This window comes from Calypte anna, chromosome 3 (genome assembly GCF_003957555.1).
Source record: "Calypte anna isolate BGI_N300 chromosome 3, bCalAnn1_v1.p, whole genome shotgun sequence".
NCBI lineage: Eukaryota > Metazoa > Chordata > Aves > Apodiformes > Trochilidae > Calypte > Calypte anna.
This window is the reverse complement of record NC_044246.1, coordinates 114,512,157-114,538,231: the sequence shown is the minus strand read 5'-3', so window position 1 is coordinate 114,538,231 and position 26,075 is coordinate 114,512,157. Positions and strand designations below refer to the sequence as shown.

Below are 26,075 nucleotides of genomic sequence, written 5' to 3'. Positions count from 1 at the left end.
ATTAAAGCTGTGTAGTTCAGTTCCCATCCCATCAGTCTCTCTCCCTTACTCTCTCTCCTTTCTTTATCAGGGATGAGAGATAGATTAATAGAGAGCGTCTGGTACTTGGTTTAATTGCCAGGGCAGTGTTAAACCCTCACAGATTTATTGGCCCAAGGATGCCCAAGGAGACATCTCAGTGAGGCTCATCCTGAACTACAGAGACATCCAAACCATCACACTAAGCAAGGAGGCTCTTCCCAGCAGGACACCACCAGGGAGGCCTTATCAGGAGAATCACCAAGGTCACAGACATCCTCCCAATGTTCTCCTGCCTCAAACAAACCTCAGTGGAAGAGAAATATTTGCAGAGAGCCACTAAATCCCAAGACTCCATGCCCAGCACACACTCGTGCCCACTGGCTGAGGACTTTTCCCAATTTCCAATCATCCAATTTCCATTTTCCACTCATCCAATGGTTTGCTCCTGGGATTCAGAATTCCAGAGGTAAAGATGTGCAGAGCTGTTCAGCTGCTCCCACACGTGGTGCCAGTCCCTCCTCCCTGTTCCAGTGCTGGAAAAACCTTGGATGACAGCAGACTAGATGAAGACTGACACTTCTACCTCCCACTGATGACTGCAACAGCCCAGAAACTTTTCCTGAGCCTTCTGCTCTTCTGACAGACGTTTGTGTTATTACCATATTCTTTGTAAACTGAGCAATTAATGCAACGCTGACTTGGCAACTCAATCAAACACAAAAGAAACCTCTCCTGTTTAGCTGCCTGACACATCCAAGCACAGGCAAAATTTGCACTCTTCTACCCAATGCCTCCCTTCCCACCAGCAAAAGAACAATAGGAGACTTTGCTACAAAAATCTGATCACCTAATTAGAGTGCAGAAGTACCATTAGCCTGCTGCCTTTCCATTCCATTCCCTCTCTCCCACACCTTTATCCAGTTTTCTTCCTTCCTCTTTCTTTTTCCTTGTCCCCACCACAAATAGAAAGGTTTGAAATATCAAAGCAGCCATCTCTCTCCTCCCTGGACACTGCTCCTTCCAGTCCTATAATGGATTTTAGACTTTTTCTTCTTGCTCACTCACTGGTTCTGCAGCCAGGGCTCCGAGATGCTCCCTTCAGCAGGGGCTTTTAAAGACAAGATGCTTTCTTCAACCATTGCCTGCCCAAGGGCATGGAGAAGGAACTCTTGAGTGCCCAGCACACACAGACAAATAAAAAAGGCTTCTATTTTTTTAAAAAAACATTATTAATACACAAAGAATGTGGCCAGAATCATGGAATAAGTAAGGACCAATATTAAAATATTTGTGTACTCATTGACTTCTCTTGCTAATGGTGCTCATTACAGAGGCTACTGTGGTTTAGTCATTTACCTCTTGGGGTACAAAAAAGAGTTCTAAAAAAATTCAGTAATGCCTCTGAAATTTTATTTAGGGGGAAAAAAAACCAGTTCAGATCAAAAGAAATCCTCCTCAATCTGCATTTATGCCCAAGAAAGCAGACCACAGCAAAGGCAACCCGTGAGGATGTATGGAATTACTTCACCATGGTGCTACACGTTGAAAAGTGGAAAGAGGAGAGCAAAGATCCTCCTCAAGCAGCATTTCCAACCAGAGATGCTGCAAATAGTATTAGCCACCAAAGCTATTCATTTAACAGGTTTCTGCTGCAGCTGAGGTGTGCCAAGGAGCTTAGTAAAGCATTCAAAGGCCTGCAGGATCACATTACAGACAGCACTTTCATACTTCTGTGCAAGAAAGATTGAGTTCAAGCTAAATATACATCCACTTAAAGTGGCAGCTATCCATTTAAAAGGCAAAAATACCTCTGAACTTTCTGAGAAGTTTTCTGAAGGGGTTTAACCTTGCTTGCAAAAGCTCCCCAGCAATCTGGTATCAGTACATCGTGCTCCTGCACTGAAGATTATGTTCAAGCCCAAAATCTAGCTACACGTCTACAGGGAACTGGAACACCAAGCCTGGTAATGTACTGCAATGGTCTTTTTATCTAAATCACTTTAAATAAACAGAATTTGCATCTGGCTGGAGACAGGGTAAAGATAACAAGCATTCCTGACACACCAGTTGCAAAACCTGCAGGAGGTGGTTTGAGGTTTGTTCATTTGTGTAGTTCAAGGCACCTGAATTCTGGTCTGCTCTGGAGCCATCAAATCATTTCACTTCTTTTGCTATGATTTTTTTACAGCACGATGGCCTGTGGCCATCTGGCTGCTCTGGCTACCAAATTTATTCACCTTGGATGCTTCTCAGGTAACATCTGAACAAACTTCAAACTTCCAAAGTGGCTCCAAGAGCAACTTGTGAGCTGTGATGAAAGTAGAGAACAAAAGAAACGGCAGGAAAAGACCCTCCACCAGGTGTATTTTACCCCAAAAAAACTGCTCAGATGATCTTTTGATACCATTTTTCATCCCAGCTCCATGAGGTCTCTAACAAGTGCAGAAACACAGGGCCAAGAGCATCATCTGCTCTGCTCTGGCTTTAGCAGAGCAAGCAAACACATTGTGGGTTCAGTCTTTGCAGTGGGTCCTTGGATTAAAAAAACATCAAAAGGATGTCAAAAGGTAAAAGAAAAAGGAAGAAAGAAAAGTGAAATAAGACTTAGGATGCTGTCAGTCACACAGGATGGCTCCAGGAGGGACAAGACCCCCAAATGACCTAAACTTGCCCAGCAGTGACCAAGATGCAGGGAGAGATTCCATGGCCAACACAGATCCAGCCCTTTGAGCCCAAGCTCCACAACTAAAGAGCTGCCAAGTGGACACTACCACTGAAGATTCCATGGCTTTTCCCTAGGTTTAAGAGAACAAGTTCATCTCAGACATAACAGCCATCATTATCTTCTGCAAAAAGCAGCTCCCACTTTTTTTTTTTTTTTCTCTGGTACAAGCCAAACCTTTTTCCTGACAAGGGTTTCTCTCCAACGATGCATACAGCACTTGTCCTTAAAGCAATTACACATGCTAGGAGCTACTCACCATGTCAACAACAATTTCTCTCCTACAGACTGAAACAGTTTAGAAAAACACAACTGCTGAAGTCTGCTGGGGAGCATCTCTTCACCTGAGCACACCAGAACAACAAAAAACTGCTCCTCTCTCGTGGCAGGGGATGGATGGAGGACTTGAAGCTGTTCTATCCAACTCCAGGTAGTAAATACTGTGCAGCCAGCCCCTGTGCTCAGCCCTGGGGAGGCCACAGCTTGAGTCCTGTGTCCAGTTCTGGGCCCCTCAGCCCCTCAGGAAGGAGACTGAGGTCCTGGAGCAGGTCCAGAGAAGAGCAAGGAGGCTGTGAAGGGATCCAGCAGAATTGCTGTGAGGAAGGGCTGAGGGAGCTGGGGGTGTTGAGGCTGGAGAAGAGGAGGCTCAGGGGAGACCTCATCACTCTCTGCAACTCCCTGAAAGGAGGTTGGAGCCAGGGGGGGGTTGGGCTCTTTTCCCAGGCAACTCTCAGCAAGACAAGAGGGCAGGGTCTCAAGTTGTGCCAGGGGAGGTTTAGGTTGGAGATGAGAAAGAATTTCTTTCTGGAGAGGGTGATCAGGCATTGGAATGGGCTGCCCAGGGAAGTAGTGGATTCTCCGTGTCTGGAGATCTTTCCAAAGAGCCTGGATGTGGCACTGAGTGCCATGGGCTGGGAACCACGGGGGGAGTGGATCAAGGGTTGGACTTGATGAGCTCTGAGGTCCCTTCCAACCCAGCACATTCTATGATTCTATGATTTAGGAAGCAGGACAGCAAACACGTTATAAACATCATGCGGTTTTTGTTGGGTTGTTTTTTTTTCCCCAAACCTACTGTGCAAGGCTATTGCTGCAAGCTTCTCAACATTATTTCAGTTTTACTGGTTTCTGGAAATAAGTGGTTAAACTACCACAGCTATTGCAGCTCCCAGCTCCACACAAATTCATGTTATAAGCTGTGGTTTCCTGTTTGTTATGTTTTCCAGTATACTTCAGACACTGACTTGAACCAAGTTACTTTGCCCTTGCCCCCCCCCCCCTCCCAGGTTGAGATTAAACTGTGTAAACATCTATTTGAGGTAGCAAGTTTGTCTTGCTTTCAGAAGAGGAAAACTGCCTGAATTCAGGTTCTTTATTGCATCTCTTTGTAAAGAGATACCTTTTTTTTTCCTTTCATAAACCACTCCTCCATTTAAGCGTTCAAGAAATTAAGCTGAAAGCTTGAAACTCATTTTAATTAGGCTTTGATAAAAGAGTCAACCCATTTCTCCGTGCACTGAAAAGCTGTCATTTAGACTGTCATCTTTGCCAGTGCATTAATTTTCTTAGGAGCAAGTGAGAAAATGAGAATGATTTAAGTTAACACCGAGCACCCAGTCAGTGCCTGCAGCGTTACCCCAGGTTGGGCATGATACCACCCTGCCTTTGGGGAAAAAAGGTCAATTGGGGAGCAAAAGCAAAATCCTGTTGAGTCAGGACACCCAGCAGGCCAAACCCAAGGCAGCTGCAAGTGCTTGGCCATGCCAGCTGAAAGCTTGTGACTCCCTTTAGTCACCTGCAAAACGAAACGTTGGGTGACACCGAAGAGCAGATCTGCGCAGGCGTGCGAGGCACGGGCTTGGGGACAAAGAGGTTCTGCAGATAACCAGGGCTCAGCCCGAGGTGCTGAACAAGGTCAGGGCAAGTATTTACTTTTAGCAGTAAAAGGGGATTCCTGAGAGTGGGGTTGGCTTTACTCATAGGGTGGAGGAGGTGTCGGTGGACATCACATTCACCTGCAGAACGGTTTCGCCCCGAGGACGCAGCTAGAGCAGCAAAGGTGGCTTTTGAATTAAGGACTTTGCTCTCCTTTTGGAAAGATAATCCCACAAAAAGCCTTAGCAGAGGCAAACACTCTCTGCTGAGCTGCTCTTTACTGGATGGTGATGTTCTGCTGCTCTACACCACACGTTGGATCCAATTACCCTAATAGAGTCACTGTGGGGATGCAGTAACTATATTGTCTCCAGTAAGTCACTGGCAGGAGTTCTCTCTCTCCCTGCCACACCAAAGCTCTCCTGAAGCCACCAAGCAGCACGCTCCCACTCACCAGCCAAAGAACATCCCAAGCAAGCCAGAGGAAGAAGCTGCTGTCAACTGGTTTGGGGGAGTAACAAGGAAAAGAGCTTTTCAAGCTAGCAGGCAGAGAATGGCTTGCTGGGTGCTGCTGAGCTGGGTGCAGATGTCACCTGTGATCTTGGGATGATGAGGATGAGATAAACCAGATGACATCAAATGAAAGCAAGGGAGCTGGAAGGAACCTCTTTGAGGTGTTGTGCACCCTGTAGTGTGAGCCTCTTTCCTCTGACAAAGCCAGTGGGCAAGGTGCTTTTTTCTCCTGGCACTGCCCCTGCGTTTGGCAGACTGAGAAATCTGTTGTACTCTCATATAAAATTCCAGCACATTACAATTATTTTTAAACAGATCTCCTTCTGGAGCCTCATTATATATCATTTTACAAAGTCATTATGAAGAAAGAGTGTGAAGTTATATTCCAGAAAAATCTTCAAGTTTTCTGCCCTTTTTTTCCAGCAAGTCATCTTTAACCTTCTCATTCTCTAATGAAGCTCAGAGATTAGATTAGATGAGATTGTTTGGGGTGAGGGTGCTGAGCCCATGGTTGGACAAGATGTGGCTACCCCATCCCTGGCAGTGTCTCAGCCCAGGTTGGATGAGAGTTGGGGGTGTTGAGGCTGGAGAAGAGAAGGCTGCACCGGGGAGACCCTAGAGCACCTTCCAGTGCCTGAAGGGGCTCCAGGAAAGCTGGGGAGGGACTTGGGACAAGGGCCTGGAGGGATGGGAGCCTGTGAGGGGGAAGGGTTTGCAGCTGGGAGAGGGGAGATGGAGAGGAGATCTTGGGCAGGGAGGGAGGGAGGGAGAAATGGTTTGGTTGGACTTGGTGATCTCCAAGGTCCTTTCCAGCCATGAGCATTCTGTGATTCTCAGGTGTGGGACATGGGTTAGTGGTGGCCTGGAATAAGGTGATGTCCTGGATGGGCTGGAGTGGGCTAGGAGAAGGGGGAAGGGTTTGCAGCTGGGAGAGGGGAGATGAGGATGAGATGTGAGGGAGGAATTCCTTGGGGTGAGGGTGCTGAGCCCCTGGTTGCCCAGGTTGCCCAAGGAAGCTGTGGCTGCCCCATCCCTGGCAGTGTCTCAGCCCAGGTTGGATGGGGCTTGGAGCACCCTGGGCTGGGGGAGGGGTCCCTGACCATGGTAGGGGTGGCACTAAATGACCTTTAGGGTCCCTTCCCACCCAAACCAGGCTGGGATTCCACAAAACCTGCAGAACACAGACTTTAACCACTCACAAGCCAAAAAAAGAAAACCTCCATGTAACTACCTGAGGACTTTTACACTTTGGGGTGACGCTGGGAATTAATTTCTCTCTACAAGTTCCAGCAGACGTCAGCCACGCCAGCCTCCTGTTGACAGATGAGGCATATTAGAAGTCTACCTTCTAATAAGCTGTTGCAGAGGCACAAGTCTGGCAGGCTGATACACGTGAGCCCTTCAGAAACCCAACGTGGAGAGCTCAGGGACTGCCCCAAGCGCACAACCGGGAGCTGCAGCTCAGCCCCAGCACTTGAGTTTCCAGTTGGGAAACTGCTTTGTATCCCTAATCCTATATAATGCACATTTTGGCTTCAGTGACTCTCACTAATAAGGTGGTTTATTGTGGGGTTTTTTTCTGTTGATAAGGCTTTCACTAGCTATAGGTAACTGTCTTTGAAACGTCCTCAACCTACAAGGAATCAAAAGCTTCTTTATTATTAAAATCAGTTTAAAAGGGGAGTGGATAAAAACCCAGCAGTAACTCGTGCCATCTGAGAATGCCATCTATAATATTAAATCATAAAAAAAATATGTTTTAGGCTTGCCAAAAAATACAGTTTAGATCATACTGTTGATATTTTGCTACTCCTTTTTTTTCCAGCAGGTGCTTCATCATTTCACCAGGGAGTTGTGAGCGGTAGCATTGCCAGGTTGTGCCAAAGAAAAGGTTTCTATGAGGCTTTCTCCCAAACATTAAGCTAAGTGAGAAACAAGACACCTCACTTCTTCAAGAAACCTCTACCTTAGACACAACAACAGCTGAAATGTTTAATGCACAACCCCTTAAAAAAAAAAAAATAATTCAAGTTAGGGTTTTAGTCTCAAAATGGAAATAGGTAGAAGCCAGCAGTGGGCATCTCTTTTTTTTTTTCTTTTTTTTTTTTAATTCCACTGGGGAAGCTTTTCTAGTACTTGGTGCTTTCAGACTGTGTGCAATTCATCATTTTGCTTGAAGCAAACAGGCAGCATGAGGCAAGGCATGAAATGCAGAAGAGCTCTGTGCCAGAACCAACCAGCTCAGCCTCACCAGCCTGACTCATCCCCCAGCAGCACGACCCAGCTCTTTCCAACCCTACATGCTGGGAACTCAAAGCAATTCTCCCCACACCAGGGTGGTTTTCTTGAGGAAGAGAAGAAAATTGATTCTTGACATCATGCTTTTTGTCACAATTTCCAAAAAACCAAAGCAACACTTGAAGAAGGAAACAAAAAAAGTCTGCTGTGTGTACAGAGCACACGTGTACCCATCAAATCTGGAGCAGAAATGTCATTTAAACCATTTCAAGCAGAAGTTACAATTCATTTCAGAGATCCTGATAGGGTGTAATACCCTCAAAATGTTGCCAAAACACAAAAACATTAAAAAAAAACAAAAACCAGATGGATCCCACATGTGTGCTGGAAGCAAATACTACCTTATCCCGGATAAAAATCTTCATAAACAGTAAAATCAAGGTCTACATATTTTTAGTTTGCTAAGGGGATTACACAAGGGTTTTGTGAAGACATTTACACCAATAAACTACCCAGGAGTGATATTCCCACTCGTGTAACTGCAGTACATCCAGCAGCCATCCCTTGGGGAATTGCTTTCAAACCTCAAGAGGAAAATGATGCTTCCCCCACACCACAGGATTTACCTGCCAGGAGGGCAGAACCTGCAGCAGAGCTCACTTCCCCCATGCCAGGGTCCCAAGGACAGGACTTGGAATAAGTCCCCAAGATAAGGGGACTCTTAAGGTCTAGTGACACAACTACTGTATCATGGTCCTGGAGCAGGTCCAGAGAAGAGCAAGGAGGCTGTGAAGGGATCCAGCAGAATTCCTGTGAGGAAGGGCTGAGGGAGCTGGGGGTGTTGAGGCTGGAGAAGAGGAGGCTCAGGGGAGACCTCATCACTCTCTGCAACTCCCTGAAAGGAGGTTGGAGCCAGGGGGGGGTTGGGCTCTTTTCCCAGGCAACTCTCAGCAAGACAAGAGGGCAGGGTCTCAAGTTGTGCCAGGGGAGGTTTAGGTTGGAGATGAGAAAGAATTTCTTTCTGGAGAGGGTGATCAGGCATTGGAATGGGCTGCCCAGGGAAGTAGTGGATTCTCCGTGTCTGGAGATCTTTCCAAAGAGCCTGGATGTGGCACTGAGTGCCATGGGCTGGGAACCACGGGGGGAGTGGATCAAGGGTTGGACTTGATGAGCTCTGAGGTCCCTTCCAACCCAGCCCATTCTATGATTCAATGATCATGGAGCCTTGAGGTGAGGGCTCTTTTCTTACAAACTTCCATATTAAGACACAGTTATTCAATTAAAGCAAAAAACAGCAACAATAAAAAACCCAAAACAAACAAAAAACCCAAACAAACAAACCAAAAACAAATAAAAAATAGAGGAAAAGAAAAACCCATCCATGCTCCAAACCTGACACTTGGGTCACACTGTGCCACAGTGTCAGCTCCATCACCCTGAGCTGAGCTCCCTGAAGAGAAAGGTTGTGAAACCCACAGGAAAAAAAAAATTCTATAAATTTCATAGGTTTAAAAGCAAGTTTGAAGCAGGGTAGGGCAATCCAACACCTCCAGGCTCCTTCAGCTTGCAAGCAGGTCCAGTCCCACCAGCCACACCATTCTGAAGCCCTCAAGTGTGCAAGGTGGAAGCAGCAACCACCACCCCAGGTGCAGCCCCACGGGGAGTTCTTCAGTCCCCACTCCTTGAAAAAAATTGCTCAGCTGATCTTTCCTCTTTATTTTACTCCAGGGAAACTCCTTCCCCTCCACCTCAGCAGCCTCCCTGTCTCCCTACAACTGCTGATAAAGTGAGACCCAAATGGAAAATCAGCTTTTTAAGGATGCTAATTACTGGCAGCATCTTCATGGCTTCATTAAGGAGTTCTCCCTCAATGCCAGGACATCAAGGAAAATAAACACTTTTATTAAAAGAGGTATTTCTTCTTTAGGTATTACCACAGCAATGAAAAGAGAGAGCACAACTCAATGTGTCTTCTCTCAAAATATCATTATTAAATATACATGCCTAAAGAAGCAGGTTTTTCAATATATAAGTATCCATTTTCTAAGGGAAGCATTATAAAAAAAGAAAAAACCAGGACTTTAGCTACTCTGTCACAACTCACTGCACAGGTTTAACTTTGGATTAAAAGGTCCAATATCTGTGCTGACTGGAAAAGATTGTTTTGTGGTTCAAACTTGGGGTTACACATGAGAAAAATCTTGGATCTGTTTTCAGCTCTGCTGTAAACATCCATTAAAATCTTGAGCGAGTCCAGCTAAGGCAAATAAAAAAAAAAAAAAAACCAAAGAAAAAAACACTCTTCCTGGAGAATCCAAGAGGAATTTTGTGTACTACTTATACCATGGAAAAACATCATCATTACTCCCCAAAAAGCTAATGTATGGAAGGGTTAATTCCTCCTGTTCCCTGGTGCAGACAACCTGCCTCCTCTCTCAGTTTTTAGCAAACAATCATATTTCCATGGGGGAAAAGTTTTTCCATTCTTACACCTTCTCATCCCTCCTCTAATTCATCTTCTGCAGAAAACTACTTTCAGGTTTGATGGCTCTCAAGTTGGTTTGGACTTTTTTTCCTTGTTGGTTGAAGGAGTGTTCAGGAGGGTGGGAGGAACCCACACCAAATCCCCACCAGCCCTGGAGTGCCAGTCAAGCAAACAACTAAATAATGTCTAAGAGTTGGCCTTGAACTCCTGGAGCCTTTAATCCCTCAAACAGAAAAGGGAATTCTTTCATATCTCACAAGAAAGACTAAATGGAAATTAATTTAGGGATTGTGGAGCTCAACCACCATAGCAGCAAGGAGAGAAAAAAAAAGAAAAACAGAGCTGTTCACATAATTTTAAATTCAACACAAGAACTGGAGTATCAAACCATACAATGAGTGATGAGGGTGGGAAGAGGCAAAAAAAATGAGCCCCTGACCAATGCTCAAGCAAAATCCATTCTTTGCCCTGAGATAAGTGTCCTGATGCAACAAAACCAATATATAACTGTGCAATAGTATTTACAGGCATCAAAGCAGTGCCAGAGAGGAGTGAAAAATTCTGGCTCTTCTGTCTGGAAAAGGAAGTAACATTATTTAGGCAGCAGTTTTTATGTACATGCTGAAATATTCAGACCCCTATGCCATGAACATGTATTACTCAGCTGGGACAGGCTGTAAGTGGATGGTTTTTAATAGATATCACCAGCTTCAATAAATCAAGTTTACATGAAAAATAGTTCATAATGCTCAAGCTGGCTATTAAATACTTTCCATGTATTAAAGAGGTGCCTAGGTAGGAACTGAACAAATTCCCATTAAAACAGAAAATACCAATGCCAGATTTCACAAGGAGGTGGATACAGGGAGGGTTGTGTTTGCCCAGCTCACAGATGGTTTCCCTAAGGTTCTGTTGCAGACCACAGCTCACCCAAAGCAATTTTCATCACAAAAGCCTAAATATTGAAATATATCCTCCAAACTTTTGGTAAACTACAATAGCTGCACAAGAGCTATAGTCCAAAACAATAAAGTACAGATGGAACTGAGAAAGAGAGGGTATAAAATATTACATATGCTGGAAAAACAGGGGGGGGTTTTCAGCCATTTTTCCTCATTTTTTTTTCACTGTAAACACACACTAAATCGTTACTCAAGTATTTATCTCCACACCCCATGCCTATGAAAACTGCTGATATACTTTTCAGTCTGAAAATCCTTAATCACAAGCCTGCCAGCTCCAAGCAGCCTCCACACCACCTAAGTTCTTACACGACATCCTCTACACGCAAGGAGGAGTATTTGAATTTAAAAGGCAGCTGAAGACAGAACCTAAACACAGCTTGGGTGTATCAACAGGAATCCAGGTAAGCAAAATGCAGCCTGTAGATATTATTAAATATTATGCTTACGTGACTGAAAAAAAAAAACCCATGTACCAGATATCACATTACGTGACATTTCAGAGGTAAGGGAAGAAATGACAAATATATTGAATCAGGGCAGTCCCTCCCTCAGTAGCTTATTTGTTTGTTTAGTTTCAGGCACAATGGGAGCTTGGGCTAATTCAGGTTGCCTGTTACTACCTCATTATAAATACTAATTACTGCTATTACTTACTAAACGTTTATTTGGGTTAACCTATAATGCAAGCCAAGATGCCTTTTCAAGTCTATCTGAGAGGCCCAGCAGGAGCAGTTGTGATTCCAAAGCCAGTCAGAAGACACTATTTTATACAGATTTTCTTCTCCTACTCACAACTACAAAATTTTCAAGAAGAATTCCAGTCCTTTGGTACATCAAAAATCCTTCAGACCGTGCATTTCTTGTCAGAAGTAGCCCACCCAGGTCTTCACCCACAGCAGCATCAGGATCATAGAATGGGTTGGGTTGGAAGGGACCTTAAAGCTCATCCAGTTCCAACCCCCTGCGTGGTCACGGACACCTCCCCCAGCCCAGGGTGCTCCAAGCCCCATCCAACCTGGGCTGAGACACTGCCAGGGATGGGGCAGCCACAGCTTCCTTGGGCAACCTGGGACTCAAACTGAAGAATTTCTTCCTCATCTCCAACCTCACTCTCCCCTCTTCCAGTTTTAACCCATTTCCCTTGTCCTCTCCCGACCCCCCCATGTCCAAAGCCCTCCCCCAGCTTTCTTGGAGCCCCTTCAGATATTGGAAGGTTGCTCTGAGCTCACCTGGGAGCCTCCTCTTCTCCAGGCTTAACAAGCCCAATCCCTCAGCCTGGCTTCCCAGGGAGCTGCTCAGCCCTCTGAGCATTTGAGTGGCTCTGCTCTGGACACCTTCCAGGAGCTCTGTGTCCTTCTGATGTTGGGGACTCCAGAACTGGACACACAACTCCAGGTGGGGTCTCAGCAGAGCAGAGCAGAGGGGGAGAATCCCCTCCCTCGACCCCTCTCTGTGCTTCTTTTGCTGCAGCCCAGGACATGGTTGGGTTCTGGGCTCCAAGCACACCCTGAGGGCTCATGTTGAGCTTCTGCTCCACCACCCCCACCCCCAAGTCCTTCTCCTTAGGGCTGCCCTCAATCCTTTCTCCTCCCAACCTCTATTTCTCCATGGGATTGCCTCCACCCAGCTGCAGAACCTTGCCCTTGGCCGTGTTGAGCTTCCTGCAGTTTGCAGGATTCCACTTCTCCAGCCTGGCCAGGTCCCTCTGGATGGGATAAGATCAGGAGCTGCAGGTAGGACAAAGCCTTTTGGGGAGGGGAGAAGGAGCAGGTAAGTTCAACTCTTCTCCCTTTGAAAAATGAGGACTTTGGTTTAAGTTCCATGAGTAAATGTTTTGCAGTTCCCTCCAAAGGGCTTTGCCATCGGGTGATTAATCCTGATAGAGGGAAGTGACACACTTGTTAATTTTTTAGAGGAGCAAAATCAAGGAGGACAAGCAAATTACTTAAGCCTCCAAAAAATCAGGTTTCAAGCCATCTCAAACCAAGGAAACATAAAATGATCTTCAGCAAACAGCAGCATATCCTCAGTTTGAAGACAAGCAATTACCAGTTAATTCAGACCCTTCTGTACTGACTTAACAGATAACATTTTGATAATTCCTTTATCATTTCAGAGCACAAATGACTGAATTAGGTACTAAAACTGAAGCCTGAGAACCCTACCCACCAACACGGGGTGGGAAAAAAAAAGAAACGACCAAAATATGACAAAAACTCAGATAAATTATTCTATAGACAGCAATATCTGGTGATTTCAATCTAACCAGCTTCTGCATTTTTGGGTTCTGTGTTTCTTGAGCAAATCTGTGCCTGTGCCTCAGCCAGCTCTGTCTCTGAGTACATGCATACTAATTTTCTCCCCCATGAGAATTCTCATAGGTCATTCCAGATTAAAAAAAAAAAAAAAAAAAAAAAGAAAAAAGATAAGGACTTTTTTTTCTTTTTTTTTTTTTTTTATTTATGTGGATGAGGTTCAAAATAGCCAGGTACACAAAACCTGTGATGTATTCAAGAAGCTGGTAGAGATAAGACTATTCATAACATTTTCAGAGACCTTGAGCTGAGTACGTGGTAGCCTTACACAGCAGAGTAGGAAATGAGCCTGGAATAAACAAAGCTTGGCTTCAATGCTAAAGGGAAAGGGAAAAAAAAATCATCTGGAAACACAACCAACTAAAAAGAGGAGAAAAACTCCCTTCAGTTTTGACAATCTGCTGTGAACAGGGGGGTGGAAAGAACTCAAGGCTCAGACAAGGAGTTTTGAGATAAATTTCCAGCCACTGCTGCCTGACCTTTCCAGGCAAGGGATGTAACCCCCCCCCCCTGCAGAGCATTGCTGTGTGTTCCCCCCCAGGTGCAATCCTCTTGTTGTTCCACCTCAACCACACATTGCTCTCAACACCACAGTAAGAACTGCAAGAAGCAGCTGAATGCAACCACAGAGGAAACTCTGAACCACCTGCAGCAAAACTCCAGTCCTTTGAATAGAATAAAATCACAGAATGGGTTTGGGTTGGAAGGGACCTTAAAGCTCATCCAGTTCCAACCCCCCTGCATGGGCAGGGACACCTCTCACCAGCCCAGGGGCCTCCAAGCCCCATCCAACCTGGGCTGAGACACTGCCAGGGATGGGGCAGCCACAGCTTCTCTGGGAAACCTGTTCCAGTGTCTCACCACCTTCACAGGAAAGAATTTTTTCCTCATCTCTAACCTAAATCTCCCCTCTTCCAGTTTAAAATCTTTTCCCCTTGTATGTCTGAGTGTCAAAAATGATTGATACTTCCACGCCAGCCTGCCAGTGAAGGACCATCCTGCCACGGGATGGATCAATCCACAAAGATCCTATTACCATTTTTGTCAAGACCATCTCCTTTTCACTACTCAAGAGGGAAGAAGCACCAGCTCCCCCTCTGCTTTCCATGTTTGTATTCTCTACCATGACCCCTCCTCGCTTGTACTCTCTCATTATCTTCTCCTGATGGAGAAACAGAACAGCCTTTTAGAAATTTCCAGTACTTGGAAGACGTAACTTCCACTCATCACAACAGAGAACACTTAATCCTACAGCCTGTTCACGTGCTTGAGGCTCCAGATAGCCCTTTTTTCACTGCTAGGAACACAAGGACTCCTTTCCTTGTGAAGAAACCTTTGTGGACATTGAAAAATGCCTTCTAGCCACTTCAGTCATCTTCTGAAGGTGGAAACCCCTTGCTGATTAAATCCAGTTTGCAGCATATCACAATTTCCTAAATTATTTCACCAGTGAGGGCTGAGGAGAACAATAGCTCCACGCTGAGCCACGTGGATGGTTCTGTGGGTTAGGAGAGAACTCATTTAGCTCTCTAAATCTCATTATAATTTGCTGATCGGGGTGTAAAATACACACTTATCTCTGAACCAGAGGCTTTTAAACAGCTTGAAACAAACTCAGCTCTTCTGCCTTCAAGTAGCAGTTGTTTCTTATTCCTCGCACTTCAGGAGGCCTTGCTGAAGAACCCTCTCTGTAAACAAATTAAAATTATATTGCTGGATTGGATTTCAACAATTTAAACCAAAAGCTAAAGGCTGGAGACCCAACTGTTCAAAGGGTAAATGCAGACTGCAGAGACAAAGGTCAAATACTGCATCTCCAGCTTTCCCTGGGGCAAGCTGGATGAGTCTGTGCCCATCTGGGAGCTGGGAATGCTTCCCTGCTCCCCAGAGATGCTGTTGACACTGGGTAAAAAAAATCCCCAGTATTCTCTGGACAGGGAGGAACTTTGTTACAACAAGCAGGAGTTCTGGAAGGTGCCTACATTTGCAGCAAGGCAAAACTTTGGGGATGGGGGGGGTGTGGGGGCAGATGGAGTGGTGCAATAGCCCTGACAGAGCTGCCAAACACCCAAGTGCAGCAACCCCCCTGTTTTAGGATCAAAAACGTTTTAGGATGAAAAAAGTTCCCCCCTCTCAGCAGAGGAACAGGCAGGACAGAGGGAGGAAAACATTTCCAGGTGAGTATTCTTTCAGGGGAGGGGGGATGTTGCTTTTTACATTTTTTTTTTTAATCTTTAACATCCGTTCTGTACGTTCTCCCCTCGTGCTTTAAACCCCCGCAACGAAACTTAAATCTTGTTTAACTAGATTTCTTTAAACTGTTTTTACAAACCCCAAAGAGTTTATTTCCAGCCTGCCAGCTGCACGCAAAGTGCATGAATTAACCAGTGTAGAAGAGGGGGGGTGGTGGTGGTGTTTTCTTGCTTTCTTTTTTTTTTTTTCCCCCAGCATCCAGGAGGAAAACCCATGAGCAAAAAGCTTCGCTTCTTGTTTTTAAAAGACCTCCTTAAAAAGCTTTCAGAAGTTATTTAATACTGGTTGCAAGAAGTCCACGGTATCTCTGTAATCATACATTCTGTGGCCAGAGGAGAAATTCAGGAATCCAGCTCTCCCTGCACGTAGCACCATGCACGCACACCTAGAAGCAAGTCAACAACCGCAGTGACAAGCTGGGCTGTTCTAAGTTGGGGAATGAAAGCTGCAGTTTTGGGTTGGTTTTGTTGTTTTTTTTTTTTTTTGGAGCCCAGCAGCACCAATGTGTTTCTGCTTTTTTAGAGACGGGTACACACACGCTCAGCCTCCCAAACCAGATTCCTCCTCCCCTGCCCCTTCTACTGGGGGGATGTTTTTCACCCAGCAAGGTTTGGTCCATCTTGCCCGCCCCTGAACTGGAAACCTCGGTCCTGTCCTCACCACACTTCATTTAGACAAACCAGGACATAAAAGTTCTGTTTGTTCTCTTTCTGCCCGTGACCACCCCAACACCAAATGCCAAAACCTTTGCTCCCCACCTGCCATGCTCACCCCCGTTTATCGTGGAATCATCAAGGTTGGAAAAGACCTTGATCAAGTCCAACCATCAAACAACCCACCACCACCACTCCAAGGACGTCGTGTCCTGAAGTGCCACATCTCCACAGGGTTTTTGGATACCTCCAGGCATGATGGGGACTCCAGCCCTGCCCTGGGCAGCCTGGGCCAGGCCCTGACAACCCTTTCCAGGCAGAAATTCTTCCCCAGCTCCAACCTAAACCTCCCCTGGCACAACTTGAGGTGTGCCAAAAGTTCCTCTTGTCCCATCCCTTCTTCCTTGGGAGCAGAGCCCGACCCCCCCTGGCTCCAACCTCCTCCTCAAAACTTCTCCAAACCCTTCCTGATATTCTCCAGACCCTCCTCTTTACTCTCCAGACCTTCTCTTTGCTCTCCAGACCCTTCCCAGGTCCAGACCCATCTCCAGGTGGGCAAACATCCCTGCCAGGGAAAGCACCACATGCTCCAAAATCCAGCCTGGGATTAGGAGCTAACCCAGCAGTGCCAGGGCCACCCCTGCCCCATGTCCCTCATCCCCACATCCCCAGGGCTTGCTCTGAAACCCCTCCAGGCATGATGGGGACTCCAGCCCTGCCCTGGGCAGCCTGGGCCAGGCCCTGACAACCCTTTCCAGGCAGAAATTCTTCCCCAGCTCCAACCTAAACCTCCCCTGGCACAACTTGAGGTGTGCCAAAAGTTCCTCTTGTCCCATCCCTTCTTCCTTGGGAGCAGAGCCCGACCCCCCCTGGCTCCAACCTCCTCTCAGGGGCTTGCAGAGAGCCACAAGGTCTCCCCTCAGCCTCCTCTGCTCCAGGATCAGCACCCACAGCTCCCTCAGATGCTCCTGGCCAGATTTGTGCTCCAAACCCTTCCTCAGCTCTACTGTCCTTCTCTGGACAACATCTGCTTCCCAAAGAAGGACTCAGCACACATCCTCACTCCTCTACATCTCAATCAGAAGTCCCAGCACACCTTACAAACCCCCATTTTCTGGCTCTTTGTATGTGCTGACAACTCCTGAATGCAACCACGAGGACCCACCTACACCAAGGGTCCCTCACCCACCCATCCACATGTGGCACCAAGAGTTCCTTCCTGCCTTCACATCACAAAATTCCCTGTTTGGAAGCTGTCTGCACACCAGGAGCAGTTGCCTGCCACAGTTTGGGAACCCCTGCTCTGAAAAACAAAAGCCAACAGATGCCCCTGGGCAGATGTCAGTGACACAGACACTGCTGGAGCCAAGAGTCCTGAGGTTTGCTGGCAAATTCAAGGAAAGCTGAAGGAAAATTCAAAGAAAGTTGAAGGAAAATTCAAGGAAAGATGAAGGAAAATTCAAGGAAAGATGAAGGAAAATTCAAGGAAAGTTGCACCCAATTTAATAAATCCACATACACAACCAGAGAGGTCAAGTGCACCAGGTACTTCAGAATAACCTGTCAAGTGCTTTTCTACCATTCACTAACACCCTGCTACTTGGGCAGATTATCCAATTGCTGTGATCCTGGCTTATTTACCCAAAAAAGAAAAAAAAAAAGAGCATAAAAATTGGAATAATATTTCTATCTTGCAAGGGCACAGCAAAAAAGTGCTGATACATGTGTGATCCTCTGCTCCTACCAAAAATGAATGTCAAAAAAGGAGATTATCATCTAAAAACATTAGAAGGAAATTAAGTAGGTTGCAAATCCAAGCAGTAAAAATTAGAGAGTAACAGATTTATGATCATCTGTGCAACCCTAATCCATTCCACTGTGTCAGTCCATCCCATACAGTGAATAAGTCAGAGAATTTATGGAAAAACTATCATGTGGCTACAAATAATTACAGTTGCATCTGGTTTTTTTCCTCAACTTTTGAATGTTCAGCTTGACAAATGAAACAGCTTTTTGGTTTAATGGAACTGCCCAGGTTTGGGTTCTAGCCTGCAGTATCAAATTGTACTTTGCTTTTAGATGCTGTGTTGAAATCTATTTCATCCACAAGAGTATCAGAAGAGTATATTAAATTGTCACATTACATCACATGGAAAGAGATTTAATTAATAGCATTTAGGCAGGGTATTTTTCTGTTTTCACTGAATTTGAAAAAATAAACTAGATTAAAGGATATTTACCAGAGAAATGATTTCCCATACAGAAAGCTTTGTACATACAGTAATGTTTCCATTTCCAGCAACAACAAAAGCAGAAAATGAGGCCAAATGCTATTTTCAATGGCATCTCTTAATTCATTAAAAGCTTTTTATTTTTTTTTTTTTTTTCATTTATTTTGGGCCTTCAAAGGGATTCTCACCACTGCATCTTCTAAAACACAGAACTTCATGCCAACTCCATCAAGTCTGGGTAAACTGTTTAAAAGGTTAAGGACATAACTATTAATCTAGCTGTCAAGAGGTGCTGGGATCCCACAGCTTCCCCTATGCCTTCAGTGGATATTCCACACTTTAAAACAATCCAATTACACTAAAATACAAATCTGGGAATGTGATTTCAGACACCCAGGGAAAATTCTTTTTACAGAGAACACTGAAGAACGACCTCTATAGAAAAACATTTGCTGGGACAATAGGATACAGCTGAAAGAGCAGCAAGCTTGCAAAGAGCAGAAACACAAAGCATATTCTAAAGTGCTGGATTTTCATAACCTGGATTTAAAAGAAAGCAAGAGTTCCGTGCTGCCAGAGGCAGGGCTGGTTTCAGTCCTTTTTCCTCCCCTCTGAGTCACAGAACGTGGTGTTTTACCTGAGCCTGCACCAGCAGCTCTCACTTATTCCATAAACCAACATTCTTAAAATGACATTTGGAGGCAAGGAACAGAGGTATTTTACCCACCAGTTCCATTCCAAGAAACTCTTAACTATTCATACAATAACAAGTTAGGCTTCACACTAATTACATTTCAATCCACATTGGGACTTTGGGCTCAGCTTTCCAGTAAGCTGAGATACAAGCACCTTGTAAACGCTCAGGTTTCATATCCTCAACAACACCCTGCACTCAGTGTTTCATTATTAAATTTGGACTTACAAGTCTTGTAAGAATGCAGCATGATCCACTGGCTTCTGCTAGAGATGTTTCTACTAAAAACATTTCCAGTTATCATTCCTCCATCCCTACAGCAGCATCTTCCACCATTAAAAAAAATGCTTGTCTGGTATTCACCTTCCCAGCTGAAGCACGGAGGAAAGTCTGGTGAACTCATCCTGCTAAGCTTCCCTTTTCAAATTCTGCTTGGAAGTTGCTGCTCATAAAAAAAAAAAAGCAGCATAACTGCCAGAATTAGCAGAATTATTACAGATTTAGCAGGAAAACCCAGCACTCACCTTGTCAGCAATCACCCTTAAGAAACACATGAAAGAAAAGGGCCCAAGCTTACACACTCAGGGTATAAATCTACAGATTTTTTCATATGTTTTAAAAGAACTGGTCACAAAATCCTTTGCAGGTTAGTCAGGCTTTTGTTTAAAAAAAAAAAAAGACAGAGGTTGACTAGCACTTCCACTAAAAAGTTTATCTCTCAACTTATTCAAGGTCTCTGAAGTACGTGGATAAAATTGGACACAAAGCTTCAGATTAAGAGCAAAATGCTCTAGGGGAGAAGAGAAGGAGGAGAGGTGGTAAATATGGGATTGGCAAGAGCTCAGAAGAAAGAGAAGTTAAGCAGTCCAAACTGCAAGTTTTCTTGTCCAATTTACACACAAAACTGATGTCATGGTCTGAAAAGTTCAGGGCTTTTCTCTCCTGTTTCTTCAATCCAGGAGTTACAGAGTGTGAATGGAAAACTAAAAGAGAAAAACTCAGTTTTCTCTGTTAAACTCTCAGTGCAGGTTTAGGGAAAAATTATAATACATCATCATTATGATGATTTTTATTATTATTTAAACAGCAAGTATTATTCTGAAACTTTCTGAACAGGGATGACCATGCTGTGGGGTCAGAATCTCTCTCCCTTCCCAAGTCCCTTTTTCCAAAGACATCATTTGCTGCATTTAACAGAAATCACTGCTATAACTTTATCAACCCCTCACCATTTTGATACACATGACACCACTTCTTATCATTTGATCCTAGGGTAGTGTTGTGATCTAAACATATCCCTCCATTCACAACCCAGGTCTGAATTCCAGATGCTGTGGGAAAGCTATGGACTTGTTTGGGTTTCAAACAGTTCCTCGTTGGTAATTTCATCATATAAATACAAGGAACAAGGCTACTTCTTGCCCTGCCTGGTGTGCTGCCTGATTTATAAAGTCTTCACACTCTGAAAATCAAAAAAAAATGAGGCCCTTGGGATTTCAGATGTCACATTTAAATAGTGGGGAGGGGGTGGGGGAAATAAGCCAAAGAAACACTCTTTTGAGCTGCTTTCATAGCATATTCTTATGATAGATAATTAAAAATAAACACAAAATAAACACAACTAGCTCAAAATAGACATTTTAATGACTTCTGTTCCAAAATAGCTACTTGCAGGAACAGCTTTGATTGGGGCGTTTCTAACACTTGTTTAAAACAGGACCTAAGGCTTGAGGATCCCTTTCCCTCTGTAAAAAAAAAAAAATGCAAACACATTTAAGAGCCCCTCCACTGCTCAGCTTTAAGAAACTGAGAGTTTGGGGATCCTTAGAGCAAAATGTGGATGCTGCAGAGATCACCAACCAAGGCAAGCCAGCAAATTGGTGGCTTAGATACCCACTGCACTATCTTCCTTCCTTAAATCACCTCTGTATAACTCACCAACTTGCACTGGCTCCACTAAACCAAGGCAAACCTCTGCGTGGACACACACGGGTTTAAACACGACTGCCAGGCTAGCTTGCCTCAGCTGACAGAAGATAATAAACCAGTAAGCAGGTTTAAACAGATTTCAGAATATCCATGTGCAGATTTACCTCAGCTGGTTAACAAATCTACCTAGTTTAGCCCATGCAACCTTCTCTCTCAGACCCTAGCACTTGGGTGAGGATTCTGCCTGCAGAGCCTGCCCATAAAACCCCATCCTGGGGTTTTTTTTTTTCCCCCCCTCACTCACCCAAGGGCACCTGAGGGAAATATCCTGCTGCTCCTTGTGCTGAGACACGCTGGGATTGCTTCCCAGTCAACTGGGTCAACTGCAAGAGAACCTGCCTATCTTTTCAGAGGAAACAGTAGGAAGAATATTGCAGGATTATCAGTGCAGAAGCTATTTATCCTGCCTTTTCCCTGCGGAGCCTGCTGGCACTAGCCCAAAGCCAAGCAAAGCCTAGTTTCTAACCTACATTCCCAGCCAGGTAAATTAGTTCAGGCTTAAAGAACCTCCAAACCAGTTCAGCAGTTTTGCTGGGTTTTGGGTTTGGTTATTTTTTGTTTGTTTGTTTTGTTTTTCTTTTGTAAATGACAGGAGCCCAGGTAAAGCACAGGGTGCTGACACATCCTTTCTAGCCAAACACTTTTAAAGTTTGTCCCACAGCATTTCAAATGGTCAGCTTTACATGGAGATGCTGCTGTAATGGTACAAAAACCTGTTCTGCATCACCTTGACTCACATGTGCCAGGCTTGGTATGCAAAAATGTTGAAGCTGTTCACAAGCAAGCCAGAAATTTTAATACTGCAGCTACAGGCAAACATCCTATTCCAGACAGGGTCACTGCAATCTTATTCTGGAAAAAAATAAAAAATATAAAAAGAAAAAGCCAAACCCTCCATATTTAGGCTGCTAATGTGCTGTGAATATTGACTCTCCTCATGGCCACCACCAGCCAGCTGCTTCCCCATCCCTGGCAGTGGACACGGGGGGGTAGGGAGAGGACAAGGGAAATGGGTTAAAACTTGAAGAGGGGAGAGTGAGGTTGGAGATGAGGAAGAAATTCTTGAATTTGAGGGTGCTGAGCCCCTGGTTGTCCAGGTTGCCCAAGGAAGCTGTGGCTGCCCCATCCCTGGCAGTGTCTCAGCCCAGGCTGGATGGGGCTTGGAGCAACCTCGGCTGGGCGAGGTGTCCCTGACCATGCAGGAGGTTTGGACCTGGTTGATTTTTAAGGTCCCTTCCAACCCAACCCATTCTATGATTCCCCATCACAACTCCACTCTTCCACCTCTTCATGTTTAAGCTGGAAGTATTTTGGAAGGAGGGTCCACTCTGGCTTTTATTTTCACATCACTGGAAAACCCAGCCCGTGCGTGGGGTTCTGGGGAGCTGCAGCACTGCAGAGAACATAGAACCACCAATAAAAAATTACTTGTTTGATCTGCCAGCAATTAAAACTCATGAGGAGAAGCCCTGGCCACATGCTACAGAGTATTACACACCATGCTGGCCTCTCAGGAATACCTGGTTAAAGTATTTACCTGTTAATCCAAGTCTTTCCTGCTTTAAATCCCATCTTTAAAGGCAGAATCTAACTTTTAAGACTATGGGGTTTTTTCTATTTCTCCTCTTTGATCAAAGAGATAAGAACCACACTTCAAAGAAACACAGTCAACCAAGCAAAACAAGAATAACTCGTCATATAAATAGTTTCCTTGTCCAAAATATAATTATTTTTTTTTCAACTGGCAAACTATTTATGTTGGAGACTGGATATTTTTAGTAGTAGCACTCACACCTTCATTTCTGACAAACCCTGCAGAGCCTCATGTAAATTACCCCCCTCAGATTAGCAAGCACCAAGGTGCTGATCTCCAGCGGATCTTTTCCTTCAAAATACTCTTATATCATTAAATAAACCTAATAATCCCAAAAGGCTTCAAATATTTCTAGCAGCCCACCCCAGAACCGTGCCAGGAGGCCTGAGACAAGTCAAAGGAGGGCACATGTCCCCCAGCACAACCTTTTTACGACGTGAGAATGACAGTGATACTGCTCCCATAAATCTGGACTGGAAGCCTATGACTAATTGTATGAATTAGTCATGCCGTTGTGAGCATGTGTTGGAGCCTTATCAGAGGGCAAAAAAAAATAAAATTATTAATTAAATGGGGGTGGGAGGGGGGAAATAACCAAAAAAAAAAACCAAGCATGCCAAAAATCAGAGTGGGTCCATGCTGAAGAAGAAGTCAAGGTCTGCCTCCTGCCCAGCTCAAGCCCCCAGTTGACTTCTCAAGGCAACCCTGTTTGTTTTGGAAGCAAGGATTTGTGCTGCCATATTGTTTGGCAACAGGTTTCAAACACCAGATACCCATCTTGAGCAAATAAGTTGAGATTTAAACATTTCATCATGCCCATCGGCCCGGAGCCAGGTGCAGTATTGCCAAAGTTACTACTGTTTATTATCTACCATCAAGAGCTGTTTGTCCCTTTAAGTGGCAACTTGAACTTTAATCGTTTTCACAAAACAAGGAGCTGCAAAGCTCCGGATACTACACCACTTACCAAGCTGCTCTGCAAATCTGTGGCTTTCTATCGGTCTTTTCCTTGGTTTACAATGTTTCCCTGCTCCCAGGTACAGCAGCCCCAAATACTCTGTATACCTCCTGATGTAGCATTCATTTTTTACTTCGCTTTGGAATAAAAAAAAAAAAGCTGATGGCCACAGCACAAGTTCAGACCAGGTACATCCTTGCTTCTGAAATATTCTGCAGGATCACAGCCTCTAAACTTCCACGGGACAGAGCATCTCTCAAGAAGTAAACAAAGCATCTTCCTTCCTCCTTTCAATCTAACATCTTCCTACCAGAACTCACCAGGTACATTAAGCCATATACACACACACATGCAAATCTTACACACAGATATATAGATGTATATATCTGCCAGCCCACACAAACCCCATCTTTTTTTTTTTCCTTTTTTCAGTCTAAACCATCATCATGAAGAACACAAGCCATGAGACAGGGCGAAGAACACACAAGCACCACCCACACGAGCCCAAATTTCCCATTTTAATATACTTTGCTGTGTCACTCCTTTTTTTCTTTCTTTCTTTTCTTTTGGTTTAAGTGGTGAAAATTTGATACCTAACTCTACGCCGATTAAGCAGCAACCCTGGATGGTTCTCCACACCTTCCCATCTTTGCAAACATGCTCTTTTGGGTGCAAAAATAAGAAAAAAACCACCCACCACACACAACAAAAAACCAGGAGACCGTCACCCTACGTGCACGACCCAGTTCTCAGCCACCAAAAGGTCAAAACGCACCTAGGAAACCGTGGAGCTGTGAGCATGTGTAGCAACCTGCACGGGAAGGAAACAGCCTTTCCACCAGAGATTTTTTTTTTTTGTGTTTTTTCCACACCTAAAAATGTCATATTCCAGCGGTCACAAACGTGGGGCAACCCCTTGCACCCACACCGCCAGGTACCGGGGGGGTTATTTGCAATCTGCTCCGTTTCTCTGGAGAATGAGGTGAATTTAGGGCAAGCTCGGGAAGGACATCACCTTCCCCGCCAGCATCCTGCAGAGCCAACTCTACCGAAAAAGAAACCCCAAAACTGGAGGCTCTGGCATCCCCCACTATGGTCCCAGTTTCTCCACAAAACCCTCCCGGAGAGGGATGGTCCCCGAGCTTTCCCCCCGGTACCTCAGGGTCACTTCGGGCTCTCCCTGCTTGACCCACCGCAGAACTTGTGACAACCAGAACCGGCCGGGCCGGGGGGACACAGGGACACAGCGAAGGGACAGACAGACACCGTGTGACAGGCGGACAAAGAGCTGTCACCTAAAAAGCCACAAAACCAAGCGTTTTCCCTGAGCGGGGCGAGAAGGAGGAGGAGGAGGAGGAGGAGGAGGAGAGGGGGATCCCCCGCAGGCCCGGCCGAGGCCCCGCTGTCTCCCCTCAGCCATCTTCCAGCCGGGGAAGGGCTGAGGTGGAGAGGGACGGAGAGGAGAAGTGTGAGGACAAAACAACAACAACAACAAAAAAACAACCCCAAAATAAAAACCAAAAAACTGCTTTTTCACTTTTTTTGATCAACTTTAAATTAATAATAAGGGGTGGAGGGGCTATAGTGAGGAAAAAATAATAAAAAGAGGGCTGGGATTTAACCGGCCGAAGCGGGAGGGGCTTCGCCGCGCAGGGTCCCCCGAGGCGGCCCTTCCTCAGGGAGAGGCGGGCGGGCGAGGGGAGAAGCGGGACGGGGAGGAGGGGGAGAGGCCGCGGCGCCCCCTCCGCGCTCCGCCCGCCGCCATGGCAGCCCGGGGCGGGGGGCCGGGCTGTTCCCCCCTCCTCTTCCCCTGCCGTGACAGCTGCAGGCCGGGGGGCTGCGGCGGGGGGGAACCGGGGGCCGGCCCCCGCCAGACACACCCCCGCCCTGCGCGGCGGGGCGGCCACGGCCGGCGTGTCCCCTCTCGTCCTCCCCCGCCTTCCCTCCCTCCCTCCTTCTTTCCCTCCCTCCTTCCCTCCCTCCCGCCGGGCGCCACTCACCTGCCGCCGCTGCCTGGGTGACAGCCGCCTCCCCCCCTCACCACCACCCCCCGCCGCCGGGGCTGAGGCCGCGGAGCTCAACGGGCAACGCGACAGCGACTCCCCCGGCCAGGCGACGGGGGCGGCCCCGAGGGGGGCTGCCCGGCTGGCAGCAGCCCCCGGCGCGATGGCGGTGACCCGGGAGCGGTGGTTGATTGATAGCGGCGGAGAAAGCGGCAGAGTCCTGCTGGGGGCCCCGGTTCCCGCTGCGGGGCTCCCGGGCACCCGGGGCCCCTTGCCTGGGCGGCGCGGTTCGGCTGCGGGGCTCCGGCTCGCTCGCCGCTTCTCCCTCCCGGCGGGACGGGGCGGAGCTGGGTACGGAGGACGAGGGGGGCGGTGTCGGAGGAGGCCGCCGTGGCCCGGCCCGGATCCCTCCTCCTCCCTTCTCCTCCTCCTCCTCTCCTCTCAGTCGCTGCCCGCCGCCATCTTCCCTCCCCCCGCCCCTCATCCACCAGCCCCTCGCTCTCCCCTGCGGCTCCGGACCGGGCGGCGGCAATGCGGGGCGGAGGGGCTGGGGCCGCCGGTGCTCC

At 46.2% G+C, this 26,075-nt stretch overlaps 1 protein-coding gene across 1 annotated transcript in view; it reads right to left on the bottom strand.

Moving 5' to 3' along the window:
• The window catches only part of NCOA1 (nuclear receptor coactivator 1), a 197,566-nt gene extending 171,745 nt beyond the window's left edge, over positions 1 to 25,821 (bottom strand). The window contains exon 1 of the mRNA XM_030447816.1: positions 25,507 to 25,821. The gene's annotated coding sequence lies outside the window, so the exon portion shown is untranslated. The remainder of the gene's footprint in view (positions 1 to 25,506) is intronic.
• Positions 25,822 to 26,075: the final 254 nt, after the last annotated feature.